Source organism: Dromaius novaehollandiae, chromosome 2 (assembly GCF_036370855.1).
Source record: "Dromaius novaehollandiae isolate bDroNov1 chromosome 2, bDroNov1.hap1, whole genome shotgun sequence".
Taxonomy (NCBI): domain Eukaryota; kingdom Metazoa; phylum Chordata; class Aves; order Casuariiformes; family Dromaiidae; genus Dromaius; species Dromaius novaehollandiae.
Window position 1 is genome coordinate 114,875,127 of NC_088099.1, and position 20,142 is coordinate 114,895,268.

The following is a 20,142-nucleotide window of genomic DNA, read 5'->3' on the forward strand; positions in this document are numbered from 1 at the left end:
CCATTGTAGATTGGGTCTCCATGCAAATGTTTTCCTGACTTATATATATGGGTAAGAGTGTGACTTCTGAACTTCCAGCATAGCACTTAAGAGCAAACGTTTTTGTAGATGCAGTTTTATTCACAAAAATATTCTTTTTCTGGTACAGCTTATTTCATTCAGAGGTCTGGTTTGAGCCACGTTAACAAAATAATTCTTTTACTGGTCAAAACTATGTCTATACCATTTGAATCTGCTGGCATAGATGCCAATGTCTTCAAATTCGTACTACACAAAGCAAAATTCTCTTTTGACTATGGTCTCTGAGCCTGCATACAATAATAAGACTATATGATCTCTTCTGTTCAGGTGTTTTTCCATTAACACCAATGGCAACTCTTCATCAAGACGACATGAAGAACTTTGCCTTTATGTAAGTTTCTGATTTTTAGGTTTTCTTCCCCAGATTTGGGATTCATAAATTCTGTTTTCCACCCCTGCCCCAGATTCACTCTATACCCATAGAGAAAGTTAATTTAAATATATACAAGCTCAGTAGATTATTAATTACGATTAACACTACCACCTCCAGGGCAGAGATGTTGCAAAATTTCATGAATGTGAACACTGAAAACATTCACAAATGCATAAGGCACCACCACTCAGCTTCAAGTAGCAGCTGATCTCCATAGTTTTCTTCTATAGTGAATGGCCAGAAAGTACAGAATCACGCTCTATGGTCAACAGAGGCTTTATCCAGGCGGAAGCACGAGAAGACTACTCAGTTACACTATGTACTGAACCTACTGATTTCCCCTTCCAATGCTATTTCCGTTACTTATCAAGAACGTTCTGCACCAGCAAAAGATAAGTAGTTTTATACAGCTTGTTTATCTAATTTGAGATTGTTAGTTTTTTCCTTAATTAAAGATAATATAAATAAAAGAGAATTCTACATCTTAAGTTACCATGTAGAACTCACTTAACTTTCGCATATAGAACAAGGAGGCTGCGACTGCTTAGTAGGCAGGCTGCGGACAAGAACTTGGAAACAAAGTTTGGAGAGAAAGTATTACGCTGAGGTACTTTTGGTAGCTATTTAAATTCCTAACAAAGAGAATAAAACCAAAGAGGGATAGTGTATGATGCATATTTCGGAAGGATGTGCAGTATCATTTAACAAGTGATAAGCTGAATAACAGCAGTACCTAAAAACACCCAGAAGTTCGCAATATTTAACTTTATGCCAATTTACATAGCAAAATGGCCTTACAACGAAATTTGTGTGAAACACCAGATTTCTATAAAAATGTATAAATATCATTAGAATTTCAAATTAAGTTCATATACACTTTCTAAATTAAGCTTCAAGTCAACAAGTAGCCCAATGCAGCAATTTTTGGCAATCTTATGGCTTCAAAGCAAAACACCATTAAAAAAACCCATGTCCTATGAAATACACAACAATTATTTTTTCAATATAGTTACTAAAATAATAAAAACAAATGAAATAATAACACAGATACACAGTTTTAATGTCTATGATTTGCTTTTGGCCAAAAAGTTCAGTATCTGATAGTACGGGACCAAACAAGTTTGGATTACCATTCCCAAATCTGTTTTGCACTCTTGTCTACACAAGAAGAGTCAAGCTTTGTTAACAAAGTTAGTGCAGTTAACTTAACAGAAGTCCTAGCATATCTAGAATAAAATAGTTTTGTTCTAGGCGTAGTAGCGATTTCAGGAATAATTTAGAAACCAAAGTAATTATATGTTAAAAATATGCATCTATAACAAGATCAGAGTTGCAAAACAGGTGGTGTTGGAAGGCAGCTCTGGAGACCATCTGGTCCAACCCCCCCACTGCTCAAGCAGGGTCACCTACAGCAGCTTGCCCAGGACCGTGTCCAGTCAGGTTATGAATAGCTCCAAGGATGGAGACTCCACAACCTCTCTGGGCAACCTGTTCCAACATTCAACCACTCTCACAGCAAAAATGTTGTTTTCTTGAGGTGGAATTTCATGTACTTCAGTCTGTGCCCATTGCCTCTTGTCCTGTCACTGGGCACCACTGAGGAGAGTCTGGCTCCGTCCTCTTTATGCCTCCCGTCAGGTATGTATACACGTTGACAAGATCCCCCTGAGCCTTCTCTTCTCCAGGCTGAACACTCCCAACTCTCCCAGCCTCTCCTCAATGCCCCAGTCCCTTAATCACCTTCACGGCCCTTTGCTGAACTCACTCCAGTAGCTCCACATCTCTCTTGTCCTGGAAAGCCTGGCACAGGACCCAGACATCCAGACACGGCCTCACCAGGGCTGAGTAGAGAGGAAGGTTCACCTCCCTCGACCTGCTGGGAACGCTCTTCCTAATGCAGCCCAGGGTGCTGCTGGCCACTTTTCCCACAAGGGCACATTGCTGGCTTATGATCAACCTGTCCACCAGGACCCCCAGGTCCTGTTCTGCAAAGTTGCTTTCCAGTCGGCCAGCCCCTAGCCTGCACTGGTACCTGGGGTTTTTCCTCCCCAGGTGCAGAACTTTGCACTTCCCTTTGCTGAACTTCATGAGGTTCCTGTGTGCCTACTTCTCCAGCCTGTTAAGGTCCCTCTGAATAGCAGTGTAACTATGAGGTCCCCATAATGTGGGCGCTTCCTTGTTTATACGCATATGTTTGGGGGAACTCTACTTCTGCCCTGTTTTGTTGATTAAGAGGTCTCTTCTGTTTACATCACCCCAGACTCTTTGCCTGCCGACCCCATCCATTACTTCCTTACTCGACTGTTGGTCATTCTCTCCCTCCCCTGTCATTCCTAGTTTAAAGCCCTCTTTGCCCTCGCAACCCAAGATAAAGTCAAACCACAATAGAAAAATATAAGTCGGGTCCAAAAGGAGTATTGCAGGTAACAACTGATACAACTTCTCAAGGTTTATTTTTGGTAGAGAATACAAATTTCAGTATATTCTAAGATATATTTATGATAGAGTCATTTCCAGAAAACTAATAGTCCCAGTTGACTTTGTTGAGGAACTCTGATCTGAATCCACATCTCAGTTTGACAGTCGCATTAATCTACTTAACCACATAGGCAATAATGTTACAGAATATTGAGCTGAAACTGTCTAGAGGTAGCTGCTTAGCACAACTTATATAAAACTTGCTTAGCATGAGTAGCTAAATTTGTTGAAGCCTTAGGCCACACTTAAATAAAATAATGAACTTTTACCTAGTTCGGTAAGAAAAGGGCCTGAGAGCTGGTTCAAACTGGAATGATAAGGGAGTTGCAAGCAGTTTGCATTCCTGTGCTTCGCACTCCGAAAGGGAGGATGTCAAGGCTTTGAAATAAGGCCTACTTGAGCGCCAGGACCCTGGGGAACAAAGCCTCCTCTCACTGCTGAAACAGTGTTAATTAGAGGGGGGGTCTGGACTATCTCGGGGTCTGGGTTATATCCTCTTCATCAGGACCTTGAGAGATTACACCTACTGTCACTGCTGGGGCAGTGCTAATTGCTGGAACAACACCTCTTTGTCAGGGCCTTGAGAGACAAGGGCGGGACCCGAGGAATCAAAACACATCCGTCAGCAGAAACCGCAACAGTAAAGATAAACAGCCTACCTAGGGACAGTGATGAGACCCAATAAGGAGCAGGAGACCCCAGACCTAAATATTACTATTGGTCCAAACTACCGCGTGAGGGGTGGAGAGCTTAGATTGGAAAGTATAATTGCCCAGGGATTTCTTTGTTCGGGGTCCCTCTTTGGAGGCACGCAGCTCGAGCTGTAATTACTGCACGCGTGTCATTAAAATTTAATTATTTAATTTGCTTTGATTTGGCTCTGAACTTTTCTGCGGGAACCTAGGGTCGGGCCCTGTTATGGTGGCCAACAAGCCTAATTTCCATAACAAATAAAGTACGAACTCTGTATATTCATCACTTCCTCTTTCATTTTGAAAGTTGCATTTCATTTCCCCGAACAACTTCTTAAATCATTTTCAAAACAAGACAGATAAAAACCACTTGATTACAGAGCTTGTGTTATATGAAATTTGGAGAACTACAAACACAAATTTTCAGGATTAAAACTTCAGAAGCATTACCTTCTCCTGCAAAAGATTTTCTCATTTGAGGTTAGCTTACAAAAGTCTAGTACAACACTTAAAGAAATTGTAAAGATTAAAACATCTAAAGAACAAGAAAAGTTGAAATCACTAGGCTGAAATAATCCAAAGAGCTTCTGGGTAAATCTATTCCATTAGATGTTTTTTCCCCCAAGATCTTACATTTTCAGTTTATTCAACCAATTAAAACAAACAAACAAAAATTAAGAAGAGCTCCTTAGGCTATCTTAAAATTAATAGTATCACCTCTCAAGCAACCACTACTGAAAATTAAAAGAGTAAGGTGGCAAAAAAAGAATGTATTTTTCATGTCTAATTAAAACAAGATATTTCAGATTTTGTAAAGACTGCTGTTATGCCTGTATTATCAGTTGGTTCACAATATTAAAATATATTGGAGTTGGATTATTACAATTTAATATCTTTCATCAAGCATTCTTAAACAAAGACACTCAGTAATAAGTACAAGTAGTGTATTGGAAAAAGGAAAAAATAACCAAGAATTACAGATTTCCATAGTAACACGACGGAAAAACTCTACTAACGCCATGAAATGAGAGAGTTTCATTGCTGGCGTGTTTAATTTTAGAATTTACAATTTCCATTCAATGTACTTTATGCTAATAATAGTGAAAATTTATTTTCACTGTAACATACAAGAAATTTCTGGTTTTTTGAGTGGTGATGTTCAAATTTAAAAACAGATGTGGATGGGCTAAGAATATTAAGATAGCAATCAGCCTAATTACCAGGGTAAGTTGCACGCTGAACTTCAAAAAAATGATTACAGCAAAACACATTAAAATTATAGTTTCTTACTCTTACACATAACTTCTGTTCTATAGAGTTTGGCATGTTTTTAAAGAGCACTGAAGTTCTTGCGGAATTCTTAATCCAATTCTTGTGAAAAAGGGAAGCCGCAAATTTTTGTCATTGTGATAGCTCTTTCCACAGTTAATAGTACTATTATAATATACTGTTTTTAAAAAAATATTTATCCAGCTCAAGCCCTGGTAGTACCACAGGACTACGTTCGGTCCCATGAATTCCTTCCTGCCAGATGTCTGTCTTCTAGCAAGAAGCTCAGTTAGTCTTCATACAAAAGCCCAGTGATCCCACTGAAACCGTAAAAGAGGAAGCAAGCTTTGTACACCGGCTTAAGCTAAATCATATACACAGAAACGTGAGAAAATTCACATTATAGAGGACAAAAGTGAAACCCTCCTATATTTTATCTACACATAAATATATGAATTGACTTGAGTGAACAGCTATTCACTAAGTGATATCATGTCTATAAAATAACCACCTTAAAACGACATTTATTTTACTTGCAATAATTTTCAGCTTGGTTCAAACCTGTATTCTGATACAGAATTTCAAACCTTACCACAGGCAACTTACTCCTCACACTTCCTCTACAGCGGCCATCTGGCCTCTTCCCACATCATGCAAGCAGCCATCACTCATCCTTTGCTTTCCTTCTATGCCTCCAGAGACTAAAATAGCCAGTCTAAAAAAGCTCAGGTTCTTGTGAGCAAGAAGGATAATAGGGAAGGCAGTGTGGAAATGAGAAATCTGCTGCTATTAGTTCCAAATCTGACCCTTCCTCTGCACTGAAGTACAGCTCAGCCACTACTGTTAGGAAAAAGTTCATTCCCCAGCAGGTAAAATAGTGCCTCACTACATACACATATGTTGTCTTCCCCAGCTTTGTTCTCTGTGTTGGGTTGTAGCTAGCGAGAATCATTAAGCCATCTCGTTTCCTCCAGGAAAGACAGTGACCTGGATGGAAGCACGCCAAGCACTGCCTATAGGGTCATACCATAAATTAATCCTTAACAGTAAAAGCTGTAATCCTTTTTAAGAAATCTCACATTGAATTCATTGCTTAAGGTCTGTATTTCTTTCTCCTTTTCCCAGCACTTAAAACAAAAAGACAGATGAATAATGGTAATTATTAGGTACATGCCAGTGAGGATGAAGTGACTTAAATCACTTCTTTCAATCAGAACAATTACCTGATTTAATTCTGCACATAAAAAACAACATTGAGTTTGATTATTTAAAATTAAATATAACATTGTCTCTACTAATCTCTTTTTTGACTGGGATATATACCATAGTAATTCATTCAAGCTGTTAAATAGCTCCCTATACTTATTCAGATTGATACAACTATTATCCGGTGAGCACTCTTTTTTATTTATTACACTGTTAGTTGCTTATTTTTTATTCAGCATGTTATGTCAAGCTGCTTCTGGAAGAAACTAGGAATTGCCGAAGATGACAAATGCTCATTATCTGTATTTTTGTTTGCTCAGTGTTATCCAAGCTACAAAAGGAAAAAAAAACCAAACAAATTATGTCTTCTATGTAAATAAGTCTTATTTACTTACCAAAGTCGTTCATGACTAGTAGGTAGTGAACTGACTGCTCCTAAACATTATGATCTCACATTTTTTAATTAGGAGACCTCAGTCTCCCATACCTACTTGGAATTCACAGATTAGACAAGAAAAACGTGCCTTCCCCTTTTTCAATGCACAAGCAATAATAAATTAAACCAAGAACCCCAATTATAGTTCTCAAGCGTTTTTGCTCAGCCATATTTTAGACAGGTATTAATTTTCTTAATCTTCCTAGCAAAATACGTAACTGACTGAAGCCGCTGTACTTTGATCTTACCTTTTTTGCAGTTTCTTCCCTACTAGTTCAAAAACTGTCACAATACTTTATTTATGAATCCTACATAAAATAATTTTACCTAGTATACTATCTTCTGGTAGGAACATCATAAACTATACTTCGCCTGGATCACCACTTCTTCCTTAATCAACCAATTATACATTGCTCCCCATACCCCTTTCCAACAATTTCCCCATGTAAGCTGCCACCTCCTCCTTTCAACTAGTTCCTACTGTATCTGCCCATCTACTGCAGCCTAAAGAAAAGCTGTTGCAGGATCCCTGCTGTTACTCAACATAGTAAGAGAGGAAGGCTTGCTGGTGCTGCTGCCATCAAGGGCTCTTTCACTCCACTGTCCCCTCACAGCGTCAACCAAGTTTGTATTTGCTGAAGCCCTGCCCCAGAGGTGAGGGATGGGCCACCACTGGGAGGATAAGTAGGAAAGGGAAAAGAGTCATATCCTTCCTTTTTCTAAAATCAACCCACACCTTCACCTTTCTGGTTTGGGCCATGGCGGGCAGAAGACATTTGCTATTTGGACAGTAATCATCTCTTGACACCATCACATTTGGGGATGCAGACTAAGTGCAAGACTCCCACAGGCTGCATCTAGCCCAAATACAGGATCATTTGTTTCTTGAGCAACGATTTCCAAACTATGGTGCACAAGGTACTGGTGAACAGAACAACTGATGAATTCTTCAAGTCTGAAGTAGGTACATGGTGAACCATGGCTAGTTTTAAGGGTAGTGAGTGATTCATGGGTTCAAAATATACTCCGATGCATCAGTTCAGAGTAAAGCACAGTAGGCTGTATTAGACATACGGTTAACTGAAGAAATAAGTCATACTATATTTTGACATTTAGATGCCAGTTACATGACACCAACTTTTAAAGAAGGAAAATAAATTTGCATTTGTTCTTATTTTTAAACAGCAGTGTTTTTCGTATTTGTCTCAAACAGTTTGTCAGAAATAGCACTGTTTACTCAGAAAACATCCAAGTCTTTGTTGTAAGAAAATAAAGATAAATCATACTAGAGAAGTGCCTAAAAGGTACACCTGAGATCAGAACCCTGAAGTGTTAGTACACACACACATCAGTTTTGCTTTAACTACACCTATAGAATTAAGCAATACAGCTCTGAAGCAAGAATGCAGTTACTGCAGTACAAAGACAATATATTCCAGTGTGGGCATGCACATACAAAAGGGAAATAAGCTACGAAAATAAAAAAATCACCCCAAAACAAAACAAAATCCTCGAGCCCCACAAAAAAACAAAACACAATTAAGACAGAACAATGCCAGAATTGCAGCTGAATTATTAAAACTTCGAGGCAGCTATTCCCATCTTCTATTTCCATTTCAGATATAGGAACACTAAACAACAGAAATTATTTTCTCAAAGTTATAGAGAGGAGATCCCTAAAACAGGAAACAAAGTTCCCTGCTCTTCCATAATAACACCCTACTTTGGGCATAATTAGCTACATTACAGTAGGGCTTTTCAGTAAATTTCAAACACCTCAAAGTAATAAACACTCAAAACCACAACAGTTTGGGAGGGTTTTTTGCACTTTTTACTTCTCTGCAGAAAAGAGCCCTCCAAGAGTATGCATGACACTGATTGTATAGGACTATACCAAAATAAATTAAAGTCGTCGTATGGTATCATTCATCACAAGTTGCATGCAACATTTCAAATTACATCAAAAATGAAGTCAAACGTACTCTTTAAAGCTTCCTAATAAATTCATATCCATCTACAAACATACCAAACATAGCCTTAATATCATCCTCGAATTACACTGCATTACATGTTGAACTTTTATGATAGCAAGTGCTTCAAGAGCTTTCCAGGTGAGAAATAGGTATGAGAATGCAAATATCGCTGTTCTGTATTAGAAAAAGACTTGCACAAATCCATCTGTTTCATGCAACTGGTAAAAAAGTCCTAAGTCGGTGAGTCCTGATTATTGTTCTTCATTAAAAAAGACTGTGAAGCTTAGGGACAATGGAAAACAAACTGAAACCAAAGCATTCTCAGGAACAGATACTTTAGAATTATCACTGTGGTTTCCTGGTATTTTCATTATACTTTGTCTTAATGCACTTAAGGGAAGATCTGCTTTTTTATTCATATATCATGCACTGGTATATGATGTACACACTTTCTAAACGACATTATCAGGCAGCAAACACAGCATGCTTAGAACTTGTTAAACATACTAGGTGCAAAGCTGTAATGATGTCAATGACGGTAAGAGTTTTCTCCTTTTAAAGATGTAATCTCCAGGTGAAGGTAAATGAATTAAAAAAAAAAAACACTCATAGAAACCAAAGACATAACCCAGAACACCTCTAATCTCAGCCTGAACTACAGTAAATCTGACACATGCTTCGAAGCGTAAGATTAAGATAATAAAACATGGTGCAGAAGAAGCCGGACATCCACCCAGGGATGCACGATGCTCATTCACATTAAGGACACAAGCGAAAAGAAGGTCACCAGTTAAAGCCCAAGGACCGGATCCCTCTCCTGCTGGATGACACAGGAGACAAGACACCGCTGGGACACGCGGTCTCGCTCCCAGCGCGACTCCGCTCCTCCCCCGGGGCACGCACGCAGCCTTACCCCGGAGCCGGCCAGCTCGTAGGGGGAAGCCCTATCCGGAACCCCCCCCAGGCGGCTCCGCGGGCCGCGGAGCCCACGCTGCTGCGCCTCGGCCGGGCAGGTGTGAAGGCGGGGGGTGCGGGGAGGGCAGAGCGGGGGCGCCGCCGGCGCCCCTCACCCCGGCCCTGGCGCAGGAGGAGGAGTCCCCGCCGCCCCTCCCCCACCACCGCCCCGGCCGCGGGGGGGCCTTGAGGCTGCCCCTCCCCCCCGCGCAGCCGTTGCCGGGGACTGGCTCCCCGCTGTCCGTTATCCCCCCGTCACCCCGGAAGTGGCTTCCTCCTCACCCTTCACTGGGAAACGAAGACGGCCGGGCCGGAGGTCCGCGCCCCGCTCCCCCCCCCGGGCACTAACCGTCGGGGTCCGGCTCGCCAGCGCGGCGGCTCTGCCTCGGCCTCACGCGCGGGACCCGGCCTCACGCGCGGGACCCGGCCTCGCGCCCCATTCCGCCTCCGCCGCCCGGCCCGCAAGGACGGCTGCACAGCGGCGCGAGCTGCCTCAGCGCGCATGCGCCGCCGCCTAGCTCCGCAGCGCAGGGCAGCGGCTCGCGCGGCCTGGCGCAGGCGCAGAGCGGTCCAGGGCGGGGGCGCGGGGAGCCGAGGGTGGGAAAGGAAGCGCGTGCGCTCTGGTGTTGGGTGAAGCGCGCCGGGCCCGCGCGGAGACACCGCCCCGGAAGAGGCGCTCTGCGCAAACGCAGTAGAAGGGCGGGAGATAGGGCGGGCAGACGCACGCTCGTGCCCCTCCCCCTGCCGCTCTTCCGGCGCGCGAGGCACGACGGGTACTGTAGTTCCCTCGGCGTAACCTAGCGGAAAAGGTGGCCAGTCGCTTTCCGGGCGCCGGACTACAACTCCCAGCGACCTCGCGGAGGGGGGGGGCGGGGGGGGGGAGGACGCCGTCCGTTAGGCCGTAGCGAGGTGCGAGGCGCGGCGCCGACGTGGACGTTGCCTCCATCTGCTTCGCTGGTTTTTAAACTCCCGTGAGCACTGTGCCGGGGGAGCAGGAGGTTCCTGCCTCAGTGGCTTTCTGCCCCTTGTTGGTCGTGGGGCCCCTGGCGGCTGCAGGCCCTGCTGGACCGTCCGGAGGAAAGAGTTCCTTTGACAAGCAGCCCCTGGCCTCCTGAGGGGCGCTGGCCTGAACTGGGCCCCAGCTGCAGCCGGCGAGGCACTAAGGGGGTTAAGGATGGAGTGGAGCACTGCTGAAGGGGGTCCCTGGCGTGGTGCTCCCTTCACCACTCCCACTTCAATGATGGTAAAACTTAAGAACTTTGTACAAAGTTCACTGAAGCTGCTCTGAGCAGTCAGGAACAGAAATCTGTTTGCTATTTCGAGCAGATTTACGAGAAACGTAAGCATTAGTAATGATTCCAGTAGTCTATGACTAGACCAGTTGTGAGATAAACCCCTTAAAATTTGTAACAGTGGAAAGTCGACAAACATTAAAAGACATTGAATACAAATGCAAGAGCTGACACAGCTCTGTGGCTGTTTACATCCAGCTTGCTTTCTGAACAACATTGCCACTGATTTCCATGTTTACAATGGAAAAGAAAGCAATCATCTACTTTGGCTTCATCTTGTGCAACAAATTTGAGCTTGCGTCATCACCGGTTTGTCTTTGCTGTTTTGTGGCATACAAGAAATTGCAGAAATACTCTGTGACTCGAGGAGGTGATTTGTGCCAAGAAACACATCTCCAGCTGAACTTGCATCCTGTTTATAGTGATATTAAAAGAATTTTGTATTCTTTGTTTCTCGCCATACAAGTTTCTGATTATGTTAAGCACCTGCATATCTTGAATCCTTTTCAGGATTCCTCATCAACAAGGGAATTTGTTCCAGTAAGAAGCAGACCAATTCATTCCCACAGCCTCAAACATAATCCCTGAGCTATTGGACACATGAATACTGTGGCAGTGTGCCACCTGCTTCATTTATTCACTTGAGATTCAATGCTCCTTAGTCCCTGTCAAATGGGTTCTTTGTGCAACCTTCTGTGGTAATGTAAAAGGTCCCCCACAGGAATTTGTGCTATTCAGTAGAAAATACAAAAGGGAGGGTTGTAAACACACTGATTAGTGTTGGAGCACAGAGTTATTATCTCCACAGCATATTACATAACCACGCAACTCCCAGTTTCCCCCCTCCCTCCCAGAAGGAATAGTTTAAAGGCAAGTACTTGCTGTTTTATTTAACTTAACATCACACCTAATGTTTTTTGTTATACAAAGGCTGTGTTATTTTTGGCAAAAGGAGGACAGAATGGTTACTTTAGTAACATCTACAGTAATTTGATTGCCTGTAAGGATCTCCACTTGAAGTGACAGTCACCAGAGGCTCTCAACTCCAAAGAAAAAGTATTATCAGAGGCTGTTGTTAACCTAAGTTCACACACAATAGGCCCATCAGTTAATGATCGCAGAATGAATCCTCCCCCATTTTTTGCCGAAAACAAACAAGGAATTGTGTGCAGTACCAGACCAGTTCGATGCCATATGAAATGTAACTGGGTAACTTTAAACTTCAGAAACCTCACTGTAGTCTGAGGCCTAGTTACAAAGGCTTACATAGAGTGAGACACAGTCTTACATCCTATACCTCCTTACATTCACTCTTCTTAAATTCCTGCTGTTTTAAGGACAAACTCAAGCAAGAATTCTAAGAAGACAAGCTCTCTGCTTTGAAATTCAGTCTTGCTGCTGTACCTGAGTCTCATAAATGTAATAAAATAATAATGGACTGGTGCTGTAGAAAGCATTTTAGAAAAAAAGGAAAAAAAGCAGACCTGTGTAAATGAACAAATAATCCCCTCCCATTACCTCTCAGCTGTAAGACTGCTTCAAGAAAGCCAGTTTTGGGGTTGAGTTTGTCTTTTTATTAGTGATAATGGGTACATCTTCTAATTAGCAGTCTGAAATAGTGCCTGAGAAGCCATTTTAATATCTCAACTTCTAGGTTTATTCAAAGTTAAAAAAACTTCTCCTTTGGTCCATGTGGTCAGATCTGCTGGTACCACAGATGAACTCTATATGAAATTGAGCCCTGTTCTTCTTGCTTATACAATTAAAAGAGCTATGTATAAAGTGGTAAATACTAGATATCTTCCAGAGACCAATTCAGCTTCATGACTAGAGCCTAAGTGAGCATGGTCATTTTGTTATAGAAACCCTCAATCTTCCTTTGTTGACCAAGCACATATTTGAATTGAAAAGATATCATATTGGAACACCTGTTCCCATAAAGATGAAGAAAATTTGTGTGTGACAGAACTGGAAAGAAGAAGGGCCTGCTCTTCTTATGGCCCTCTCTTTCTTTCACTCCTGTCTGCACAGCAACTTGTTTTGATTGGGGAAAGGATGTGATGAAAAGTGTTCACTCAAAACCCTTTGAGAGGTGGGAGTCTAAACAGGCTGTACTATTCTGTGATAACTTTAGTACATTAAATTATATTAAATTGTCTGCCTTTGTAGGCAAACCACAGGTAGACACACTGCTTAATTCTCATCGGTCATAAAGAAATACACAGCAGTCATAAGGAGATAAAGCTGATGAAGGACAATGGCCACACATGGAAACATGTATGCAAAACAGTGAGAGCTTGAATATGCAAAGGAAAGTGCAGAAGAAATAAATTAGTTAATGTCTTCAAAACAACCAACAGTTATTCATAAGAAGTATCACACAGCAGGAAAGAACAGACCCAAAAGAGTGGTATGATAAAAAATCAGCTTGCAGTACTGAGCTCTGCCTATACAACTCCCATTAGCATTATGGAATTACACCATTCACAGATCTTTGTAGTAAGAAAGTTTAAAATACATATGCAGTGAAAAGGATATTAAAAAAATGGACCTTGGCAGCCTTACCTCTTAGCTAGATTTGTCTGAAAAAGACCTACTTTGTTCCTTGCAATGTCTTGTGTCTAAGTATACTCTAACGACATACTACTTTGTCAAACAGATCATATCAAGAACTCATCCATCAACACCACCACACCTAGTGGCAAATCTCAGTACAAATTTTTTTTTTAAACCCCAATAGACATTATAATCACTAATACGTTAGGTAATGTGATAAAAGCCTCATCTCCACAAGCATGAAGGAGCACTGAGGCAGGCAGGGGAATCACAATAACCAAGTCAGAGTAAGGAGCCCCGGGGCTGGGGGGACCCATGACCATGAGTCAATGTGGCTTGGGGGAAGAACAAGTGTGGGAAAATAGCAGGATAAGGGGATAAAAGGGGTCGGTCAAGTGTGAACAGGCTGCTGCTCAGGACACTTGTCTGGCCATGCCCTGTGCTTCACCACCAGTCTGTCCTGTCTGCCCACTAAATTTTGTTTCTAGGCATTTTCCCATGTGAGTGAGCTCTATTCTGTGTGTACATGGAGGTCTGAGTGCCAGTGGAACAGGGCCATGAGTCACAGGGGCTGTGTGTCTGGGGTGCCGCACTGGAGACACCAGAGTATGCGCATATGGTGAGGGTCTACGTGTCGGCATATGATTGTGAGCCAATGTCAAGCTGGACTAGCCAGTAGCAGGGTAAATAGCTTGGGAAGGCAGGCAGAGACCAGAGGGTCTGCAAGTTGGCTACTGGAGGCACCAGGAGGTCCAAGCCAACTACCGGGGAGACCATGGGCTCTCGGACTTGATTGAGACCCCCATTTTTGTGGCAACTGGAGACAAGAGGATCAAGGACCAGCTACTGGCTCAACTAAGTGTCTAAGGCCAATTACCAAAGGGAACTGTAGCGTGTGTGTGCCTGTGCAGGTGTTGGTATATGTGAAGGTGTCGGTGGAGCAGCAGCTGGAGTGGGGCTGTGGGCCTTGACATGTTAAGGTGCCAGCAACTGGGGACACCAGGAGCCAGGGCCAGTTACTAGGCAGACTGAGTGTCCAAGGCCAGCTACTAGGGGATCCATACTGTTTGTATATGCATGTAGATTTCCCATAATGGACCTTCACATTGAAGCAGGGAACAGGATGAAGCTGTCGGTGCCATTTGTGTAACTGCTGAGTGCTTCTGTCTGTGTTGGTCACTGTGACCGGCTGTGTGCATGTGTAGTATACATGTGTTTGTGTGTGTGCCCACTGAGAACACGTGTTCAACCTTGCTGCAGGCTGGACAGAGGAACCTGAAGCTGTGGCACCCTCATTTACATCAGGCTACAAGATTTGGCACACCACTAACATAGTAATGCATCCAGAAAAAAAACAAAAGGAAGCGACTATGAGCAAGACAGTAGCTGAATAAATCCAGCTGTTATTAGAGATATGAGCAGGTGCCCTCGTAACCATTTTTGAAATACTGGATGTAAAATCCACTGGATTTATTAAAAGCATGCTAGGAAACCCAAGAAACCACATGAAAGCAGTATCACATTATGACTGTATCATTCACTCATCCTCTCTGCAGGGCATCAGTGCTTCGGAAATTTGGGAGCAACAAGGCCTGTGAGAAAAAACTGAGAACGACCGCTGCAAGACAGTATCAGGAAGGTGAGTTTCCAGGATTTACAAAGCTCACATCCTTGAAGAACCACAGAATCAAAATACGAGCACTACAGCCCTGCTGTTGTACGTTGGTACAATTTTGGGAGCAGCCAGCAAGGTATATCCCTGTGAATCAGCCAAAAGGCTGATCACAGGATTTAGATAAAGTATCCTCGAGATGCATCTGTTGCATTAAGGTCTTTCTATTTCCAATTTCATGCTGTCATCTGCAGAGACTTAGCCCAGCAACTAGTGTTCTAGGAAAGGTGACTTTTCTTCTTTTCCTTCTAAGCCTTAAAAAAGAACCTGTCCTAAAGGTGTTCTAATTCTCAGCAGCTGAAAAAAAGAATCTACATTGCACTCTACTCTGTACCTCTGCCAGAAATATCATCTTGTGATCAGTATGGCTTCAGCCTTAATGGCAAGAAGGGTAGGATGGTCTGCAATGGGAGAAATTACCTGTAGTTCCCGCCAGTTCCCATCATGTTGTCACAGCAGCCTGCGGGCATGGCCTGGTCTTGTCCTGGGCTGTATTCTATGCCTCTGATTCCATTCTACAGCAACAACTGACTTAATTCCCTTTTGCATTGTATTACTATTTCCAGAATTACACTCTGATTTCTGAAGTTTTCAGAATGCAAAGGTGAAGGAACTCGAACTTTTTATATATTTTTCTACTTTTAGAGAAAGAATAACAAAAGGCATGCAATCCCTTCTCAGATAGAGCCCTAACAGACTACAGAGATTTGTAAAAATCCCTATTACATGCACTCCCTTTTTGCTTCCCTTTAAGTTCAGCAATTAACAATTGTGTCAGGAAGGATAGTGATAAAAAACTGACCAGTGCTTTAATTAGATAAGATTCCAGCTGAAAGCTTTTTAAGCATGTTCTTAAGTTAAAGCACCTATGTAGGTGGTGGTTCGCTCATATCCAGGCAGAAGCAAAATAAGAGCCCCCAAAATAACTTAGGGTTTTCTGCCAACATAAATTAGGACTAAATGCACAACCATCCAAAATGATTAAATTTCTCTCAAAGATCTTTTTGACGACTATTAAGCAAGTTCTTCTTTATTGATTTATCTGAAGAAAAAACTATTAAGAGAAGACAAAAATTTTAGTTTTGGAAAAGACTAATATAAAAAGGTAAAAAATCTCTGTATTATTCTATCAGTTTAGAACAGTAACAATTGTACTTTTATAATACACTTCCTGGTAACTTTTGCCCTGAGAAAATCATGAGAAAGAAACCACATAGACCAGTAATGTCTTTTTATTAAAATACCTCTTTAAACACTCATAATAATAAAATACGTTTGATGTTGTTGTATGACATTTGCATACATACAACGTGTACAGCAAACTCTAGACAGCACAAAGAATTACAAAAATAAGGCAAGCCTCAGAAAGTTTGCATCCTCACTACCTCCTTTCAGGCCCATTACACAGATGTATCAATTTCTGAAGCTGTTTCCTACAATTTTTCCTGGACATTTGTTAGGAAAGTCTCTTCTACCCTCCTGTTATCCACCCACACTATTCCTTTGACTTGACCTCATAGCGAAATCATAATGATGTAAATGAATATAGTGTCATAGATCCATGGCAGCAGGCTCCTATCCAAAAATATCAGCCCTGTTTTTTCCCCAGGAAGATTTTGAACTATAATTTTATTTTAGTTGTTTCAAGTAGTCTAACATCGCAAAATATTAAGTATGATCGATAGGCACACTTAATGTATGCTTTCTATTTGGATCAAGAATGATGCATCATCCTCCAGCTAAGAGCAAGTAATCAAAGCTACTCTTACATATTCTTCCTCTCCATTCATTTTAAAGAAACTCATGTAGAATAGAAGATAACATAAGATATTGTCAAACAAGGGAAGAACAACTCCTTCATTACAAGTTAAGTTTTCTATTCACATCTACGATTTTTTCCCCACTTAATCGCAAGTTTAAAGTAGGAATATATATATTCCATTATCCACTAGTTCAGAACAATAAACAAAATCATCTTTCAAGTACTCGTGTATAACTGAAAAAGAGAATGAAGAAAGTAACATTATTTCACAAAAGTAGGATATTTTCATTTCATCTTATTCAGAGTCCTGTACCAGGAGAATGAAAAAAGCAAACCACTCAGGAAACCTTTTCAAATAAAACAAATTTAAAAGGACTGCTTTCATTTGCACCTGGTACAGATAGATGTATGCACAGACAGTTTGATCTGCCTAGACTGAGGCTACTAGGAAAAACATGAATAATCAACAATTTTCATACATATACACATATGTATATGTATAAAAAACATTAAGGAGCTAAAACCAACATCATTATAAATTCCAAAAGCTGATCATTAACTATTCATACTTTATTCTTATACTTAGTACCATTATCAGTGGAGACCTAATGGGGTCATAATAATTGCTCTGTAACAATCATCATATTAAAACTTTACTTAGAAAAATTGACAGAGCACTCTATACTCAGAACATCCTAGTTTTGCCTTTGAAGACACATCTTCCCTTTGTCAGTGACAACTTCTCATGGAGGGGGGAAAAAAGTAGGTTTTGGAATAAATATTCACAGCAAACTACTAAATGTGGTATGGGCCTGCTACCAGCTGCACAACTGACAACCCTGTGGCACTTGCTAGTTCATGCTGTTTCATTCTTCTTTATGCATTTAGTCTTTTACTTCACAATAACCTTTCATGTTTCCTTTATTGGACTGAATGTTCAGGGATTAAGCAACCCTAGAGAAAGCACAAAAGGAGGGGGATGCAACTGCACTTAATAGCTTTATTTTGGTATCTAAGAGAGGACTGAAAAGAATTTTTTTTAATGCAATACTTGCATTAAATGTACTTATGAGAATGGGGCAGATGAAATTTGGAGGGAAAGTGTTCCATACACAGTGTTTTGTGTGGCTGCCCTTCTAAGAAGTTAGGATTTTATCCATGACAGCCCATGTTTTGAACTTGAAGAGAAAGAATGAATTGAAAGAATTAATTTTTCTTTTTTCCCAAATATCCTTTTCACAACAGAAGGCTAAGCTCAAAAACTAGAAGGTAATAAAGCAAAAAACAAACAACCCCCCATCCCCCTCCTCCCCAAACAGTATCCACTTGATTATCTGTCAAACTCAGAAGAGGGGAATCTTGTTACCATATTATTAATGTTTCCCTACTCTAAACTACCAGATACAGTATAGTCAATACATTCAAATCAAAGCAAAACAATCAGAACAGCAAGTATGAGCATGGCCGTACCATTTGAGAATAAAGAAAAATAAACCTAAAACATAATGGTTGAAACTCTACTACTTAGCCTTGCTTACATGAATTAAAAAAGAAAAAAACCAAGATTTCAAACTTTATACATCTTTTCTCAAGCCAGCTACATTTAATTGCAACCAGTAGGGATTCTGCCAGAATGCAATATTTCCAATCCCCATCTCTTTAACTGACAGAGATTACTTTGGCCTCCGTATCACTATGTTACAATTTTCCTGCTTCAAAACATGCAGTTCATGCATTTTACAGTTTTACTGCCATAGTCGATGCATTCTGGCCCAATACACTCACAGCAGGCGTTGTGAAACCATCGGTATTTGGATGCTCCCATGGACTCGCAAGAGATCTTGCACTGATGTATTGACATGCAGTCGTCAAAATACACCACAGTACACATGTGTTCTAAACCAAGGGGAGGAAAAAGTTTGGTTTAAAAAGTTTCAAAACACTTAAAAAGTTTAGTTAAAAAAAATAACTTAGACATGCACCTTTTGAAGTAGGAGTGCAAATCATTAAGAGACTGAGCCACAAGGGAAAAAAAAGGTGATAGTAAAAGCAGAGAGAAGAAGCAGAGACACAAGGTGCAATTATTTCTATAGTCACAGGCAAGAACAGTGTTATCCTGCCCTTGAGTTATGAGGGATACCTTGTAAAGTGTAAAGATGAGCTATGTCAAAATAACAAACAAGTACGGTAAAATCTGTATCACCAACTTACCAGTTCTACAGTTGCCATCAGTTACTATATGCTATCATGAAAAACCTAGTTTTAGAAAAAGCTAATAAAAAAAATAAACACTTGTTTAAACATTTCCTTCTCCCCTCCACATTTTAACAGTATTCTTAAGCCATATTAAATCACAGAGCTGAAGAATGAATGCTCTGAAGTTTGGTGTTGTAACCAAATTTGGAGTTACAGCATTCACCACAATAATAAAATAAAAACATCCCTCCCCTGTCTGCTTCTAATTCTCAAAGCTGATAGATTCTAACAATTTTCTTCTGTGCACGCTGGGTGATTATACCACAACTCTGTTCATCCCCCAAAGGATCTTGATTGTATCACGCTTACCCCAGCATAACATGGCATACTTTGGGGAAAAGCACAACTGAATGCTGTCTACAGACACTTGCACACAGACTGATCCATGTGCGGAGAAGTCAACAGAGTTTCTAGCCAACTACTACTACTTGTTTAACGCACATGGCTCCATGAGAAACATGCTGACTTACATTCCAACACAGGTTGGAAAAATGTAATCTAAGTCAGTGTTTATTTTTGTTGACTGATTATGGAGAAGGGGGAGTAATCAAAGGACTCTGGGAGCAGTGACATTCTTAACCACAGCACTTATTCTGTCTCTTGTCTGCGAGTACGTCTTGGGAGGTCCAAGTGCACCAGAACCTCCCCTTCGAAATACTGGTGCCCAATACCGGCGATTAGCAATCTCCATGGTACACAGCTTTCAAGGCAAGCTCCTAAGGCAGAGGTCCCAAGGTGAGCTGAGGCCAGCAGGGAGCTCCATTGCTCTACAAGCCATCAGACCTGTGCAATCCATTTCCCCCATATGAACAACAGATGATCTCTGTGGTGCCCATGCTTTTAGAAAACGTGGCAAGGGACAACACAATGTACAGAACAAGGGCAGAATGTACCTCCTAACTTTTCCACGAATGCTTCCTCCTCCTGGACACCTGGAAACCCTGCCTACCCTTTAGAATTATCATTTATGGAAACACACATGAGGGAAACCTGATCCCTATGAAACTATGTAGCTACTTACTACCTGAAGTGCTGCAAGAGGGTCACAGGATGTGCTGCCAGTCCACTGAAAGGAAGATAAGCCTCCTTGTCTAGGCTCCGAACTGATGTACACTTCTTGTGGACACAACATACTATGCAAC

The 20,142-nt window shown here is 41.4% G+C and overlaps 1 protein-coding gene across 2 annotated transcripts in view; it reads right to left on the bottom strand.

The window, feature by feature from the left end:
* The window catches only part of RALBP1 (ralA binding protein 1), a 55,573-nt gene that overhangs the window by 28,289 nt on the left and 7,142 nt on the right, over positions 1–20,142 (bottom strand). The window contains exon 1 of one of the 2 annotated variants that reach the window (XM_026094350.2): positions 9,812–10,097. The exons of the other annotated variant lie outside the window; for it this stretch is intronic. The gene's annotated coding sequence lies outside the window, so the exon portion shown is untranslated. Of the gene's footprint in view, positions 1–9,811; positions 10,098–20,142 lie in introns of those variants that run through there. 2 annotated transcript variants of the gene reach the window in all.